The sequence below is a fragment of the Mustela nivalis genome, assembly GCF_964662115.1.
Source record: "Mustela nivalis genome assembly, chromosome: 3".
Taxonomy (NCBI): Eukaryota; Metazoa; Chordata; class Mammalia; order Carnivora; family Mustelidae; genus Mustela; species Mustela nivalis.
Window position 1 is genome coordinate 97,424,667 of NC_139022.1, and position 18,628 is coordinate 97,443,294.

General features: G+C 37.8%; 1 protein-coding gene and 1 long non-coding RNA gene across 6 annotated transcripts in view; one reads left to right on the top strand and one right to left on the bottom strand.

The window, feature by feature from the left end:
* JAKMIP2 (janus kinase and microtubule interacting protein 2) overlaps positions 1-18,628 on the top strand; it is a 161,835-nt gene that overhangs the window by 60,255 nt on the left and 82,952 nt on the right. The window lies entirely within an intron of this gene.
* LOC309862300 overlaps positions 2,133-18,628 on the bottom strand; it is a 173,045-nt gene continuing 156,549 nt past the window's right edge. Inside the window, exon 2 of the long non-coding RNA XR_014310406.1 lies at positions 2,133-2,221. This is a non-coding gene — a long non-coding RNA (uncharacterized lncRNA). The remainder of the gene's footprint in view (positions 2,222-18,628) is intronic.

An 18,628-nucleotide genomic window follows, 5' to 3' on the forward strand; every position in this document is an offset into this window, starting at 1 on the left:
GAGGCTTCGAATCAGAAAACAACATTCCAAGTGAAAACATGACATACACTTTTTAAAATATAAATAATGGATAAAGCAAGGTTCCTTGTAGAATGTTCTAAATGGCATAAAGTCTGTGCAACTAGCTTAAAGTTGTATGTCTGGAAAAGATCTCTTTATGAACACCTTAAAGTCTGTCATTTCATAAGAATTTACTGTGTTACACACTATAATTTACATTCATTGTTTTATTTAATTTTCTAAAATACTCATGAGGTCAGTGATAGTACTATTCCACTTTTATCTAAGAGGAAACCAAGGCTTAATAAAATTAAGTTTCCCTCATTTCCCACAACATCTGTCTCTAAACTGTCTTCATTGTCACTAGTATGTCACCCTGCTTCTGTGTTCCTTAACATTTGTTTCTCCTGCCTGATTGAAAAGTCCAGGAAGGAAAAAAACCATGCCTTTTATTCAGTACTGAGTCTTCATTTCTAAGCATAGTACCCAATGCAAAAGAACTACTTGTTGAATAAACTAATAAAGGAGTAACTGCATAGAATATACAATTTTGGCCTAACTCCTGTAGACCAGCAATCATCAGTCATGGTCCTGTTGTCTTTTCCATCAAGCCCATGTTCTCAGAATCCCTATGAAATATATTTTATATATTTTTAATATATTTATATATAAATATACTTCTATATATCCCTATAACTGATCCAGAAATCTGCATCAAGATATAAAATAATAGTAGTACCTTGCATTTGCATAATGTAATTAAGTTTTCAGAGCTGTATCCCATCACATCTATCATTTTATGTTTCTCTTCAGCAAAGCCTTGATGCATTTTGAATTCTTTGCACCATAATAATATATAGCTGTATACCATTAAAATATTGGTATTGAAGTAGAGAACTACAACCTTCATTTGTATGGCACTATACAAACTACTTTCACATACATTATCTTAATGAACCTCACAACAACTCTGAAAGGAGATAAAGCAAGTATTATAATCTTTATTTTACAGACCAGGAAATGGGATCTCATGGTAATTGGCTTATTTCTGAAGGTCACCCAGCTAAGTAGGTGGCAAGCTCAGACTAGATTTCTACGATTTTTTACTTCTAAGTGAAATAAGCCCATTACAAAGGATTGTATATTGTGTTTTTCACTTCTTGACACTTTGCTGTACATACAGTGCATACCTGTTGGTTTTAGGTATTTTATTTGAGTTTTCTTTTTTGATAGCTACTATATTTGTTGGAAGAGTTGATAAAATCGTGTGTCACCACAGAATGTATATATCTTTGTAATATTATAAAGCAGTGGCAATATCTTTGGAAAATTTTTTAGGGGGGCACCCGGTTGGCTCAGTTGGTTAAGCATTTAACTCTTGATTTTGCCCAGGTCATGATATTAGGGTTGTGCGTTGGAGCTCAGCATTGAGGTCCCTGCTCAGTGAGGAGTCTACTTCTCCCTCTCGTTTTGCCCCTCCCCCCGCTCAGGCTCTCACTCTCTTCCTCAAAATATATAAGTAAATCTTAAAAAAAAAATACAAATAGAACAAGAAAAGAGAGATTAACTTTTTCCCTCTGATTTAGATAGATTTCAGAATAAGGAATTAATATGTGACTTGCTCTATTATTAGTAGGCTAGACCACAGAAACTATTTAATTGCATTTTTTACATAATTTAAAGGGCATACTATATACATTAGTATATATGTGTATATTTATTTATTTATTTTTATTTTTTTATAAAGATTATATATGTGTATATTTAAATAGAGATGCTTATATAGACCCATGTGCATATGCATAGAAATAATTACATGTATGTAATTTTAGGCTTGGGTGCGTATACAAATAATTATAGATGTTTACATAAACATTTTAAGGGAACATGTGCATGTATATTTCCTTTTTTGTATACAATTAAATTTTTTCCAGTTTTATTTGAAATATAATTGACATATTACATTGTATTAGTTTTACATGTACAACATAATGGTTTGATATATGTATATATAGCAAAATGATTAACACAATGACTTAGTTAACATTTGTCACCATATATAGTGACAGTTTTTCTTTTTTCTTTTTTTTTTTTTAAAGATTATTTATTTATTTATTTGAGAGAGAGAGTGAGAGAGAGAGAGCATGAGAGGGGAGAAGGTCAGAGGGAGAAGCAGACTCCCCATGGAGCCGGGAGCCCGATGCGGGACTCAATCCTGGGACTCCAGGATCATGACCCCAGCCGAAGGCAGTCGCCCAACGAACTGAGCTACCCAGGCGCCCCAATGACAGTTTTTCTTGATGAAAACTTAAGATCTACTCTCTTAGCAACTATCAAATATACAATACAGTATTGGTAACTGTAGTCATCATGTTGTACATTATAGCCCTAGAACTTTATTGTCTTATACCTGGAAATTTGTACCTTTTGACTACCTTCATCCATTTCCCTTATCCTCCAGTCTGCACCACCGCCAAACACAAATCTGATCTGTTTCTCTGAGTTTGTTTTTTTTAGATTCCACAATTAAGTGAGATCATACAGTATTTGTGTTTCTCTGACTTATTTACTTGTGTGTGTATCTCTTCATACACAAATACATGTAATTTCATATAGTAATTGCATAATGTACACCCCTAACATTCTCAGCCGATGTCTGAGATCTTCTCAATTCCCCTAATGTAATGAAGTTTTCTTAACACAGTTATAAAATATCATTTATTTTTTAAAAGATTTTATTTATTTATTTGACAGAAATCACAAGTAGGCAGAGGCAGGCAGAGAGAGAGGAGGAAACAGGCTCCCCGCAGAGCAGAGAGCCCGATGCAGGGCTTGATCCCAGGACCCTGGGATCATGACCTGAGCTGAAGGCAGAGGCTTTAACCCACTGAGTCACAGAGGTGCCCCATAAAATATCATTTAAACATAAGACATCTCCACAAATCTAAATTGTGTATATGATTTATTTAATAGATCTTACTTGCTGCTACAGTTAACTTCTTGATTTTTTTCAAGAACTCTTTTTTAGATACAAAGATCATTCTCAGGTCTTTCCATACCCACACCAGGGCCAATCACTAGCTATCTCAGAGGGATGATTTTCACCAGGAAGCAAAATGCGCTATTGGTGAGGTGGTGATGGTGCTTTACTTTAAGGAAAGTCAAAGTACGTGCTTCAGCTGCATGTATACTTTAGGAAAGTCACTGCATTTCTAAAGAGTAAGACTGCTTTTGGAAGTGGGCAGTTGCCTAGCCTCACTCACCAGCAGTAACCTAGGCTACACATTGGTTTCAGAGTACCCAGAGTTCAAACCTAGGAGTCCACAGGATTATACAATGACCTCATGGTGTGAACATTTGAGGTCACTCACAAATGTATTTCTTGATTAAGAAGCAATTCATTGTATTTTGGAACACTGATTTACTAACATCTTTCAGGAAAAGGAAATACGTCAGTCATAAGCAGTGTTTCAGTTTCCGGAATATTGAAGTGTGTGGGGGTCATATTAGAGTGGAAGAAACAGAGGTTAAAATAGTTGATGAAAAATAACAGGTTTAAAGAGGTGTTTACTCTGTAGATTGATGATTAAACTAATCATAATTAAACTATAAATGTTGGTAATTGTAATTCCAACGTGTTCCTCCTCCCACCTGACTAGCTGTCAGTTAAGTTGTGAAGTGTGTTGCACGTCAGAATCACCTGGGAGCTTGCTAAAAACAGAGTTTCCAAGTTCTCACTTCAGAGTTAATTCAGAATGAATAGAAATGGAGCTTAACTTTGGTAGCTTTTAACTGACTGCTAAGGTGATGCTAAATCTCTTCAAAGTTTGAGAGTCAATGTCTGAAACTCACTGCTGAGAGAAGTGTGGATCTTTCTTTGGCCCACTTTCCTTTTTTAAATTTTACTTTTATTTCCATTTGTCTTTTTTTTTTTTTTACGTTGATACTGTGCTTCTATTGTCGCTTGAACCTTAGTTTGTTAGAATTTCATCATGTGTATCCAAATGTGTATAATATTTTTATACTCAATAATTTAACACTTCCAAGAATATCTCCTAAGAAAATCTTTTAGAAAGTAACTAAATATTTGTTGGGAGTATATAATATAAATTTAAATCTCCCTTCTTTCTGACTTTTACTCTTAGGAGAAAGTACTCAGAAATCATACCCAGCTGGGGCGCCGGGGTGGTTCAGTCAGTTAAGCGTCTGTCTGCAGCTCAGGTCATGATCCCAGGGTCCTGGGATCAAGCCCCACATCAGGCTCCCTTCTCAGAGAGTAGCCTGCTTCTCCTTTTCCCTCTGTTTGCTGCTCCCCCTCTTCCTCTGCTTGTGCGCTCTCTCTCTCTCTCTCTCTCTTTTTGTCAAACAAATAAATAAAATCTTTTAAAAAGTTATTCCCAGCTAAAGCCTTTTTGTAACTGATTTTCCTCAGACTGGTCAATGTTTAGCCTACATCAAAACAGCCCTAGTTCTGTGGAAACATCAATTCAGATCATGGCTTCTTTCCCACCTCTTGTTTCAATTCCTTTTTGCTAGGAAGACTCTTTACTTGCTATTTTGAACCTTATTTATGTAGCAAACATTGACTCACCAAATTCAGTGTCACAAACCCAATGTTACATATCACATCAGCAGTCTTAGTCAAACATTTGGGGAGAATGCATGATGGAAAATGTGTATGTCTATCAAATTTGGAGTGGGATATGTCACCAGGGAGGATGTACCAATGCTAGCAAAACTGGTGGCTGCACATTGCATTTCTGTGAAGAATGGCATTGTTAAAAGTTGAATGAGAGAATCTCATGGGTGAGGGGAGAGGACCCTATCACTCTACCACAATTTGGCAGTAATCCAGTATTTCCTAAACTGTGATATTAAGTGGAACAAGGATGGACTTTTTCCTTATAATTACATATTTATTGTAGCATTTAGTAGAAAAATACTACTAACACACCAGAACTTTGGTCTTAGAAGCATGTCTGCTTAGACGAAGGCTAAAGTAGATAGACTTTAAGGAAGAAATAAGGTGATTCAAAGAAAAATTAAATAATATTATTGGTAGCATGTAACTATAGTGAAAATTGTGAGAGTCATATGAAAATGTCTGACATTTGGGAAGCAGTGTTTTTATACATCCGTCATGGACATCCAGCATCCATGGGAGCACGCGTTCATTTCTGTCCTTTCTGGGACTTTACAGCTTGGCCGCACATACCAGGCACTCAGAACAATTCCTGGCACTTAGGATTAATTACTGTGTATTAAATCGTAGCGTCTGTTTAAACTGTTCAACTTCCTGTATAAAAAAATGTTCACACGTCCTCAAAGAAAAATATGTTCACATGTCCTAGGAAGACAACACAAAGACAAACACACATAAGCTTTAGGAGCAGAAAGAACCCTGGACTGACTGTCATTCTCTGGGTTGACTATAAGCTTCTCAGTGTCTGTGTTTTGCCTTCTGACAGATGGAGGTAATAGGTAGATTGTCATTTTTAGGATAAATGGCAGAGTTTACATTAATTTCTAGTTATACTGTATGGTGCATTCTGGGTATTCAATACTATAACTGTTTGTTTGTTTGTTTTAAAAAAATGTTAAGAAAGAGAATTTTGAGTATTTATGACAGAGGATGTTAACAGACAGGTGTCATTGGGAAGAGGCACAATACAGAGGATGAGATCATGAATAGAATACCTCAGCCAGAATTCCCATCCCCATCCTTACCAGTGCCGACTGCAACGAGTTTCTGGTCAATTCTTTGTTAGAATGTACTAACTGGCCTTGAACCCATTCCTGATACTCAAGATTTAAGGAAAACAACAAGAGCCATCATCCCTTTTGAGCCTTTCTTTAGTCAGGTAGCTAAAGTGATTCATTTCTGCAAAAAAAAAATATTTCCTTATTAACACATTTTAAGACTTTTCTCTCCATTCTCTTTGTCACAGCTGCATGATACTCCACTGTACAGCTATTCCATTGTAGATACTGACATTTAAATTGTTCCCAGTCTCTTGCTGCTACAAACAATGCTATAGTGGCTAGCCTTACACAAAAGTCTTTCACACATGTGCAACTCTACCTGTAGTAGAAATTCCTAGAAGTAAAATGTCTAAGTCAAAGGGTGCATGCGTTTCCAGTTGTTAATTATGTTGCCACATAGCTGTACAGGAAGACTGTGCTAGTTTATTCTTCTACTACAGTATAGGAGAGATTCCCCACATCCATGCCAAAATGGCACTTTAAAAAGAAATTCTTTTTCTGGTATATAAACAAAAGAATTATAGCTTTAAATTGCAAGTCCTTAGTTATGCATAAGATTGAACTGCTCTCTTCTTATGCTTTGTGTTAAACTAAATGACCATCCTCCCAGCCACATTTATCCTGAAGATAGATGGTCAGAGTATTTCTGCCCTATGGACCTTAGATTTCATTAAACCCAGCTCTAACTTTGCAGGTCTGAAAGTTGAAGCCCAAAGTGGAGAGAGTTTTGCCAAGTCACAGAGCACCTCAAGCATATCTTTTACTTAACAAGTGACCATTTACTGTCTCTAAGTTAAGTGCTCTTCGAATTCCCTCTGGCTCTATTTAATAATCTACTCCTTAAGGTGCAGAAAAGATAAAGACTGTATTGGAACTCTGGGGTTCAAACCCAGCTTGAGGAAGACAAGTTTTTCCACACATTCATAATGGGCTTGTCTGATTCAAAAGGCATTTCAAGGAATCAAGTAATCAGAGGATAATTTCCTTAAGAGCAAGGAATAATCTCCCTTGAAGCACCAATGAGCAGATTCTGGAGAGATTCCGCTCATGCATCCTGGCTATAGCAGATGATGAGATAAAATTATCCTGGTTGATTTGTGTGCAGATGTTTGCCTGTACCTTGTTATTCACACTCTGCTATGCTGTGAGTGCTATTTTTCTCTCTCTGGCTTCATCCAGTACATGCTGGATCCATCAGAAAAGTGAACAAACACAGCTCTGTTGGGCCTCAGACTGCCTTTACACACAGCCATGCTGCAGCATTTTGCTTCTGAGAAGCTTCCTAACTCCACCTCGGATCCTTTCTTCAAAGTCAGAATAATTAGCCTTATCAACTACAAAAATTACTGACAGCTGAAGATCTGTACAAGTTAAGGAAGCAATACCTGTCAGACTTCACTGTTGAGTAATGGTCATGCTGATTATCAAAGAGGATTCATTGATTTTCCATGGAAAAGTGGAGAAGTTGATTGATTTTTAATAGACAATTTAGTCTTGCAGGAAAGTGGATACCCGCCTCACCCTACCCTCATTCCCCCTGGTTAGTTTTCTTCTTACGTTGCCCCACCTCTGATGTTGGAGATCCCTCTTCCTCTTTAGCACCAAAGGCCCCAGTAGGGGAAGTCAAGGAGACAAAGGGAGAACACAACACTATCTCTTCCCGAAAGAAGAAAGTATGAGAGATCTGGATTTTATCACTAGATCTACCATTAACTAGGTAGCTCTGAGACTTGAATCAAGTCAAAACATGCTCTTTTATCTTTGAACTCCTTTACTCTTGAAATTCTGAGACTGGCTCTTTTTAATGCCTTGTGAAATCCCCATTTTGTTGTAAACAAATAACATCCATTCAAATTTTTTCAAGTGTATTTGTCAGGAGTTGTTCTTTTGCAAGTGATATCAAACTGATGTAAGCAGGAAGGGTAACTTAGTATGCCATGTAAATAGAAAGTCTAAAATAGAACTATACTCAAGCATGTTTGGATTGTCAGTGTTCTTTCTTGCTGACTCTCAATCTCTTACCTTTGGGTTCTCTTGTCCTATTAGCTCTTCTTTAATTTTGCCTGGTAGCCACTACCAGATGTAGACCAACATTCCATCAACTTGAGCAAAATAATTCCATGAAAAGTTCTGGAATTGAGGGGCGCCTGGGTGGTTCAGTGGGTTAAAGCCTGAGCCTTCGGCTCAGGTCATGATCCCAGAGTCCTGGGATCAAGCCCCACATTGGGCTCTCTGCTCAGCATGGAGCCTGTTTCCTCCTCTCTTTGCCTGCCTCTCTGCTTACTTGTGATCTCTGTCTGTCAAATAAATAAATAAAATCTTTAAAAAAAAAAAAAAGTCCTGGAATTGAGTTTCACCAGACAAAATTGTGTCCATTGTAGAACCAGTTGCCAGAACCAGTTCTGGATCATGTATCAAACTTTTGCCAGGCAAGTAGGAGAGAGGTAAAGGAGGAAGCAGTTAGCTCTACTGAATTCGTATGGGGTGAGAATGGAAGAGGGATGGTTCACTGAAGGAGGGTCTGTTATTGGAAGAATGTAGAGATGATGGAAATATAAGATGAGGGGGCAATACTTTTCAGTATCATTGAAGCTTAGGCCAACAAGGCTCTCCCACTACTTTTCTCTCTGCTTTTCATCTTACTTGTACTAATTGTGAATGTAAGGAGAAGAAATTTGCATTCCATTCATCTTTAAAATATCCTGCCTCTACCACTCAGCTACAACCCAGTATCTGATGGCAGCGTGATTCATTTATTCTACTGTTCTTGAATCCAAGTCTCCTTTTTCATGTAATCCTAAAATGCCCATTCATCACTATCCAGAATCGTATTACTTCTCTGTATCTTGTGTCCCTCCTTAGAGATTTTTTCATTCATGGCATTGGTCCTTATGATATTTTGATACTAGAGTTCTGGGGAAATGAACTCCTTACTGTAGCCTACAAGGTTCTGCATATTTTCACTCCTAGCAACCACTATTTCCCTCTATCACTTTCCTCCCTTCACAGACAGTCCAACCAGTTGAATATGCTCAAATATCAAAGAAACATCCCTAAATTTCTTCCTGCTGGAATGAAGTAGTTCATAATAGTTCCATGTTCCCACTGAAAATAAGTAGAAAAGCCAAATATTATTACCCAAATTGTATTTTAAAGCCCTGTGGAGAGCTGCAGAAGCAAGGGAGACCAAATTTTAGAAAAGCGAGAAACTTTGGGAGATGATCTGAAGATCTGAAGTTGCTTTTTTTCCCCTTGGAGATTTGCTAATTCTTAGCTCTGGCTGCAGACTGAGAATTGGGGTTGGTCCTGGCTCAGAACATTTAGTAGTGACATAATAAAGGAAGTTCAAACACACAGATGAATTTCCCTCATAAGACTTGCTAAATTCTAAAATTGTCATTACTCTTCAAATATTACTTCTCTCCAGATTTGCCCATTTTCTTATCCTGGAGATACCATAAGATATATATTAAACTTTCTCACTGTGATTTGCATTTGTCTTAACATCATATACATTTTTTTCAATCTCATTTTGTTCATACTATTGAAAATTTCCTTAGCTCTGTCTTCCAGTTCACTAAATGTTTCTTCATCTGTATTTAACATGATAGTCACCAGCCATTTAATTTTCAACTATAATTATTTTTTTCCTTTCTAAATGTTAAATTACTGTTACACTTATAAAGATTCAATTTTGGTTATTTTAGAAAGTCTATTTGAATGGTTATTTTCATCATTTTGTGTATTTTATAATTAGTGCTTATATTTAAAAATCTCTTTATTTTTTAATATTTTTAACATATATAACTTATATCCTGTACCTGATGTTTTCAATATTTGAATATTTATAACTCTGGTTTTATTATCTGCTCCTTTTTCCCAGTAAAATTTTCTACCTTAGAACTTTATCTGGGAGAATTTTTTGAGCTCTGTTTTGACAGTAAAAAACCTTCTCCAAAAAGGTTTTCAGTTTGCTTCCTTCTGTTCACTTAGATCACTGGTATTTCATCCAGCATGTTTTCAACTAACATAGGTAGTATACTTTTAGGCCACACACCATCATAAAGGATGGATGACTTGTGGCAATTTCCTTGGTATTCTTCTGGTAGAGTTTGCTGATAATTAAGTTTTTGTTTTGTTAACCCAATTATATGCAGGCTCCTTCATAAAATAAAAGGCCATATTCTTGATAGACACTAGGGTTTAGTTCCTGTCCCTAGTGTTCAAGAATCATCACATTTTGACTGATGCCCCCAAGATTGAATCATCCTTGGTGCTTGTTTACATTTCTGGAATCCTATTTTTGGTCCATTATTGGTTGTTGCTCTTGTTGTTAACTGTAAATTTAGGTGTTTAGGTAGGCAAAATGTTCAAGAAAACTAGATCAGTGTATGGTTGGAAAGGAAATTCTTTTTAATTCATCTCTATTTCCCAAGCCACACAGCCTTATTCCCACCTCACATACCTTCTTTCTTCATGGTCTTACTCATATAAAAGACTCCTTCTGTAATTACTTTCTTTTTTTTTTTTTTTTTTTACTTATTATTTGTTAAAGGTTTTTATCTATTTATTTGACAGAGAGCACAAGCAGGGCAGGGTGGGAGAGGGAGAAGCAGGCTCCCTTCTGAGCAGGGAGCCTAATACAGGACTTGATCCCAGGACACTGGCATCATGACCTGTGCCTAAGGCAAATGCTTATCAGACTGAGCCACCGAGGTACCCATCTTTCTCTAATTACTTTCTCACCAATGTAGATAACTTTCAGGATCTCTTCATCCATTACCTTCTCTTATTCTAGAAATCTTTCTACATTTGTTTTCTCTATATCCACTGAGGTTAAAGCCCAATTCTATCTTGTTTAACAGTTGCAGTAATTTTCTTACTGTAGCCCATTTTGACTTACTAATGCACAACTTTGTTCATGTCACATACCTATTCAAACCATCAGCAATCCATTTGGCCTACTGAATAAGCCTTTTAGCTGGCCTAAGTTACCTTTCCAGCTCCATTTTCTCTCAGTGTCCTTTATCTACAGCATGTAATTGGTATGCCTTAGTGTTTTTCTACTATATATGTATAGTATGCACAGCTATATATATATACACACACACACACACATATATATACACATATATATGTATATGGAAAATACTAAGGCATACCTATATATTTAAATTTTTATATACAATCAGATGTTAGACTACATGGATTGTGATAAATGGAATTTGGGTCAGATAGTAAAGAGCTTTCAATGCCAGAGAAGTTTTCTTCATTCTTTAGGCCAGAGGGCATGAATGAAAGACCGTATTGTATTTATTTTTTGTATCACCACTTCGCACAATTCTAAGGAGCACACATGAATGACATCTCCCAAAATTGTGCAGTGGGTAAGTGTCAGTAAACCTCGTACCATATAAAACAATCTTAAGCATGACTGGCATTTGGTATCTGCTTACTAAATTTTGTCCAGTCTCCACTGGGATGTGTCTTAACATGATTTTTGTGTTTACCTAACCTTGTTGGATTGAAGAGAGTTAAGACAGGTAATGATCTGTAATATTGAGATCTCCCCAGAATATGGTTTTGTTTTCATCTCTCCTTTGAAATGGAAGCCATATTCTAGTATTGTATTCAGATTTTAGATACTGGATGTGCTGTGGCTTTCAAATGTATAAAAGAAATATGTATTATTCTGCATAATCTTACCATAAAAAAAGTTTTGATTTGTTTAACTTATACCTAAGTCAAGCAGGTATGCCAAACATTAGTTCTTAACTTCTATAAATCATTATATAATAAATGAATGTAAATGAGGGAGAAAAATCCCTGAGCTAGCTAGTTCTTTGATGTCCTCTCTCTCTCTGTCTCTCTGTCTGTCTGTCTGTCTCTCTCTCTCTCTCTCTCTCACACACACACACACACACACACACACACAAACATCCTGATACACCTTTGCTTCCATAACAATAGAAGAAGAAAAGAGAGAAGCAAGCCTTACTTTGCTGGTCAGAAGCTAAGGAAGAACAGAAATGTCTGGGCCAAGGGCACAAGCTAGGCCTACTTCAGTTGGAGCACTGCTATCCCTGTTAGATAATGCCATAAGAAGGAATCCTACTCATCTGGCTCTCCTTAGAGAGAAAATATGGGAACTGGTGTAGTCAAGCTGCAGACTAAGAGAAACCATCATAAATTTTACCTATGTTAAGTCTTAAGGAAGAAAGCCTTGATCCTTGAGGGTCTTCAACCTTCTAAAATGGGTGTGGAGGGAAACCAGGCAGTTGGTGCCATTTTGCTTTTACCTTTTATCCAGTCAACCAATGAATAGGCTTTTTCTTGTTTAAGCTTGTGCTGAAGAGCCCTTAATTTAGTTGGATTGGTAGCTATCTGTAAACTGCCAAATTTGGTATAAAAATCACTCCATATGAATCCTGAGAGTTTAATCTTATCATGTCTTTGATTTGGTTTGATTCTGACTTGATTGTGAATATTCATCTATAGTCTAACTTTGAGAATGAGGAGAGAAAATCCTTCTAGTCCTATGTCCCAAAATGGTCACATACAAAACAAATTGACTTGCTTGGCTATGCTTCTATTATTCTGTGCCTTCAGTTTATTCAGTCTGCAGTTTAGAACCTCAAACACGAAATTTGTCATAATTATTTTTTTTTAAGATTTTATTTATTTATTTGACAGAGAGAAATTACAAGTACACTGAGAGGCAGGCAGAGAGAGAGAGAGAGAGAGAAGGAAGCAGGCTCCCTGCTGAGCAGAGAGCCCGATGTGGGACTCGATCCCAGGACCCTGAGATCATGACCTGAGCCGAAGGCAGTGGCTTAACCCACTGAGCCACCCAGGCGCCCTGTCATAATTATTGTAACTTTTGAGTCACACATATTCATTACTTTGGTCCAAACAATAAGACATAAGGGGTGTCTTGGTGGTGCAATCGGTTAAGCGTCTGACTCTTGGTTTTGGCCCAGGTTGTGATCCCAAGGTTTGTGGGATTGAGCTCCATGTTGGGCTCCCAGCACGAATTCAGCTTAAGACTTTCTTTTTCTCTGACTGCCCCTCCAACACCCCTACTTGGTCTTTCTCTCTCAAATAAATAAATTTTTTAAAAGGGACACATGATGTAAAACTTGATTTTTATGCCTTTAAAAGCAACTTCTGTTTTCTCTGTTTTATTTTCTTCATTTGACAGTTGTTTCCATCTTTACTGTATTTTTTGTAAAGATGAACTCTGACTCTTTCAACAACAAAGAAGGAATCTGAACAACAGAAAGAGATAAGAAAAGTTTGAGAAATACACAGTATCAAAAGGAAAAGTAACACAGAGAAGGCAAAATTCAGAAAGGCAGGAGAGACCAAATTATACATCAGACTGTGAAAGCTGCAGATGGAAATCATCAGGCACAAAGATGGAGGGAGTCCAGAAGAATGACAGATAGCAGCTTTGACAAGCATAGCCTATCAATTTCACTAGACGATTAGAGGACCTGTAGGAATCTTGGGATGGCTCATTTTCCTGAATGGCCTCTGCATCTATCAGAAAGTTCTGGTCTGGGGTAATGACTGCTTGTGGTATAGATAGCCCATTGAGGAGTCCTGTTTCTATTTTCACTGCCCATCGTATGATTGTGATCCCCAAATTAGCCACAAAGACAAGATTGGAGACACCCAAAAAGATAAGGAGCTGCTAGCATTTCCCTGGAAAATGAACTTTATCTTCTCTAGCCAAAATAGAAGCTTAAAGGAATTTTTTAAAGATTTTATTTATTTATTTGACAGAGAGAGACACACAGCGAGAGAGGGAATACAAGCAGGGGGAGTGGAGAGGGAGAAGCAGGCTTCCTGCTGAGCAGGGAGCCCAATCTGGGGCTCAATCACGGGACCTTGGGATCATGACCAGAGCTGAAGGCAGACGCCCAACAGACTGAGCCACCCAGTCGCCCCTAAAGAAACTCTTTTAATCTCAGCAATTTCCCAGTGTAGGCAGTAGTGTAGCACTTGCCAGCTGACCAGTCAACATTAAATCTCAGGTTGGATGAAGGTGATTCTATCTGACACCAAGAGAAGAGCTAAGATTAAATATATTAAATAATTGTGCATAAAATCCATTAACAAGAAAGATACTGAAAATGTCAATAGTAAGAAAGTATTTCTTTGGGAAGGAGGAAACACCACAGATATGCTTAATACATTTGACTTTATACTGAAATCTGACATGTCTAATCAGAAGTTCAACCCCCAAATTAATTGGAATTCTAAGTCTTTAAACCACATAAGCCATTATACCCGTTTTTAAAAATCCTTTGAAATTATGACTTGGCAAGACTGGGACTAAAGGACAAAAACTTTAATTTAAATTACCATAAAAATAAGTCAATGCCTCCACTAAAATGGAAATAAGGCATTATAATTCCATTTTTTTGGACATTTTATTATATCCCCCCCTACTCCCTGTCACCCCCCAAAATAATTAAGCTTTCAGCATCTTCTTATTACAAAGAAAAGTGTTTTCAAAATCTCTTCACCATTCCTAACCCCACGCATCACTCACCAGCCTATTTTGTTCATCACTTTTTAATTCTGAAAGTTGAAAAAAGAAAATGATTTGTAATTTATAGTTATGACATAAATGGATGAGATTATCTCAATGACTACTCACCAAGGTCTCATCAAACGTCAGATGTCTAATAGTAATAAGAATGCTAAAATGTATTGAGTTTTACTGTGTGCCAATTACTCTTGTATGTATTTGCATATATTAGCTGATTTCATCCAAACTACAACCCTATGAGGCAAAATTAAAAGCTGGGCAGAGACAAGTTAAATAATGTGTCCAAGCCCAATGTAGTCATTGTATTTGGTTAAAGCTGGTCTTTTTGCCTGGGCTCTGACTCCAAAGCTTTTGCCCTTAAACACAGTACAACATCATTTTTTTCTGTAATTTTTAAGACATATGAGTATATTTATAAATAGCTAACTCTATAGATAGAAAAATATGTCTGATTTTTACTATTTTCATCAAATAAAAATTGTCTGCCATTTTAGATTGCATACAAAATTAATGGTACAAATAATTACTGTTGTGCTGTTTGATAAGACAAAAAGTTTCTACTTTCTCTAACTGGTAGAAAGAGATCATTTGTTTTCATTTTTCACAGTTTTACAGTGTTTATCATCAGTGTTAGAGTTGACAGTTTCCCCTGATATTAACTGTCTTGTCAATCTTTTCATTCCCCACAGATTTTTAAAAAGACAAATGTTCTGAATCTAACTTGGCACAAGCAAGAGAGAGAGACAGAGAGAGATTGAGAGAGGGAAGAGAGACAGTTCTGTGACAAAGAGAGATGGAGAGAGAGATCTTTGTTTTGCTTTCAGGTGCACGCTTCTCCCAAACCCTCAGGCCAAAATTGTAAGTGCTCTCTGCTCTCTTCTTGCATTTATCAATCTAATCATTCATTCCCTCTTTCTTTTATTTAAAAAATATTTTGTTGCAGACTGTACTGTTTTTATGATTGTCACTATAGTGAGCAATAACCCACATAATCTATTTTCACAGGGCTTCCATTTTAGTGGGGCAATAAATATTGATTTAAAAATATTAATATACTGTGATATAACGCTGTTTAGAAGAAAATAGCCAATGCTGTGAAAATGTATTGGAGAAGAACCTGGCCAGATCTGGAAAAAACAGGAAGACTTCCCAGGGCTACTGTAACAAATTACTAAAAAGTGGGTGATGAAAACAACAATGATGTATTCTTTCTCAGTTCAGGAGGCCAGAAATCTGAAACCCAGATGTCACCAGAGTTGGAGGCTCTGAGGTCTCTTCTGTGCCTTTCTCCAAGCTTCTGGTGGTTGCTGCCAATCCCTGACATTCCTTGGCTTGTCCATGCAGGACTCTGATCTCTGCTTTCTTCATCCAGGCATTGTTTCCTGTATGTGTCTGTGTGTGTGCAAATTTTCCTTTTCTTAAAAGCACACTATTCACTGGATTAAGACTCGCCCTAATCCAGTAAGACCTCCTCTTAATTGCTTACATTTGCAAAGAGCCTGTTCTCAAATAAGGTCACATTCAAAGGTACCGGGACTTTGAACTTAGCCATAATTTTTTAGGAGCACACTCAACCTACAACAGTTTCCTTGAGTCAGTTACATTTAAGCTGATGTCATTAGAATTTAAGGAAGATGTGATGTGTCAGGGAACATTCTACTTGAAAAAGGATCCAGAAACAGACACTTGTGCAGGGAAACACAGGAGCCAAAAAGCTCAGGAGTGTGCACCTGCAGGTGTGGCCAGTGGGCTCACATACAGATGTCCTCACACAAGATGTGGACAGTTGCAAACCAGGTAGTCTTCACCCTGGTTCCCAGGCTCCTTCTTTCGCATCCTCCTAATCCAGCAGCACCCTCATGTGTTCTTGAGTAGGAGGGGAAACACTCCCTTGTTCTGGGCAAGGCTACAGGAGAGAAAATCTGTGTGCCAAAACCTCCTTCAGGGACGAAGCTTGGTTTGTGGTACATGAACATGCGTTTGTAAGGAGATAAGTTAGGTTACCTCCCAGCCTTGTAGCAAGACCAGTGAGCGACTGCATGCTCTGAGCCTGTTTTCTTATCTTAACGTGGGAACACTAGGGTCTGCCTCAGTCTCATTGTGAATATCAATGAGATAAAGCATATTCAAATACCTTGTAAGCTTATAAATAAGAAGAAAGCTCTATTTTTAAGGTCTTGAGGGACCTCCATACAATTTTCACTCATATGTGGAACATAAGGAATAGTGCAGAGGACAATAAGCGAAGAGAGGGAAAACTGAAGGGGAAAAAGCAAGAGAGGGAAAAAGCAAGAGAGCAACCATATATGAGACTCTTGACTCCAGGAAGCAAACTGAGGGTTGTGGAAGAGGGGGGGTTGGGGTAACTCAGTGATGCTCAATAAAGAGGGCACGTGATGTGATGAGTGGTGGGTGCTATACTCAACTAAGGAATCTTTGAACACTACATCAAAAACTAATGATGTATCATATGTTGGCTAATTGAATTGAAATTAAATAAATAAATAGGTAGATAGATAAATAAGGAGAGAGACTATTAGGCAGCTTTAGGAATAGGGAGGACTAAAATCCTAGGTCTTTAAGCCTAGCACAGTTTCTGTGAATGCCTTCCCAGTGACAGAAGGAGCAGGACTGGGGCTTAGTAATAGCATTTCCCAATGTGTATACTGTGGAGGAGGTGAGAAGGTTAATAATAATCATAACATTTAATGTGTGTACCGTGGAAAGGGTGGGAGAGTTAATAATCATTTTAATAACTCAATTTAATACAGTGGTTTATGGGGAACAGCTAGTTTCCTCATACACAATCTCATGCAATACTTGTGCCTCCTAAATTGCTTTTTAAAATAAAACTCATGCGTTGGTGGGTTGGGAGAGTTTGTGAACACAAACCTAATCTGCTAGCACATTGGCAGAAGTGGTTGATCAAACACAGTGATCTGTGATCCGGGGAGGGGTTTGAGGCGGGGTGGACAGACAGAATGGACCATGGCACTGCTCGAGGAGATGGTGGCAGAGCCTGAGAAAGGAGGCCAGTAGGGGCTCTGGTCACATCCAAGCCCCCAGGAATGCCTTGGAAGACAGGAGAAAAACAAGAAACCCTGTACTCACCCAGAACCAACCCTGTCCTCTTTAAGGGTCTCAGCTTTTTTGGAGTAGATCAAAGTATGTAATTGTCAGAGCTGTTGCCAATGTGGGGCAGAGGGCTACCAATGGATTGTGCGGTGGCCACAAAGCCACAGAGCTGTGGATGGTTGCCCATGGACTGGCCCATGGTTGGGAAAAAAAGAATTGGAACTACATTCTCCACAGGGTTCAAATCTAAAAAGCCTTTTTGATTCCTAAACAAGGTAGTGCCTTTCACCCTATCATTTGTCATTCCAGAATATACTGTGGCTTTATATACGTACATGTGTACATAGAGATTTTGTGTGTGTGTGTGTGTGTGTGTGTATGTGTGTGTAACATCGGGCTTTTTCTCTCACTCATTATCTTGCTCTTTATTATCTGTCTAAAAGTAAAATTAGTCTCATTGATTCATTAGATTTACTTATGTATTTTTAAACTTTTGCATACTAATTTGTAGACTGGACATACCACCTTATTAAGCCAGTTATTTTTACATGGACATTACATTGTTCATAATTTTTCAGTGTTAAGAGTGTTGCACAGATATGGGCTTGCTCTTTTTGAAGTCCCTCATTATTGCCTTTTAATTTGCTGTATAATTTCTATTTCTTGCTAATTTTTTGTTTCACTCTACTAGAATATAAACCCCACAAGAGCAGGATTTCATCTATCTCCAGCTAAAACCTCACCCAGTATATTTATTGGAGGAATGCATATGGCCACACTGTGCTGCTTATAGTCAGGTATACTGTCCTCTTAATAGAGTTAAGTTTTTAAAGGGACAGGGATAGTCACCCTCTCTTTCATCTGCAGTGCCTGGCATAATGCCTTTCTTAGACTGGGAGTTTTTAATATGTTTCAAAGACAAAGAATATAGCACATTATTTAAAACTTCCTCAGGCCTCTGTGGTTTCTCATCTCAGCTTAAAAACCGATAGACCAGGTTGTAATTTTGGCCAGATGCCAATTTAAGAAGGCTTAACAGCAGCTTATATCTGATCCTTCTCACTGCCTCCACAGCTCCCACCCCTGCCTAAGCCACCACCAGCTCAAACCTGAATTTTTCCCGAGGCCTCCAAACCTGTCTCTGTGCGTCATGCATGCCACCAGTTCTGCTCTTCCTGTTGCAGTCAGTGAAATGCTAAAACCTGAGTCAGATCAGGGCATCCCCAGTGG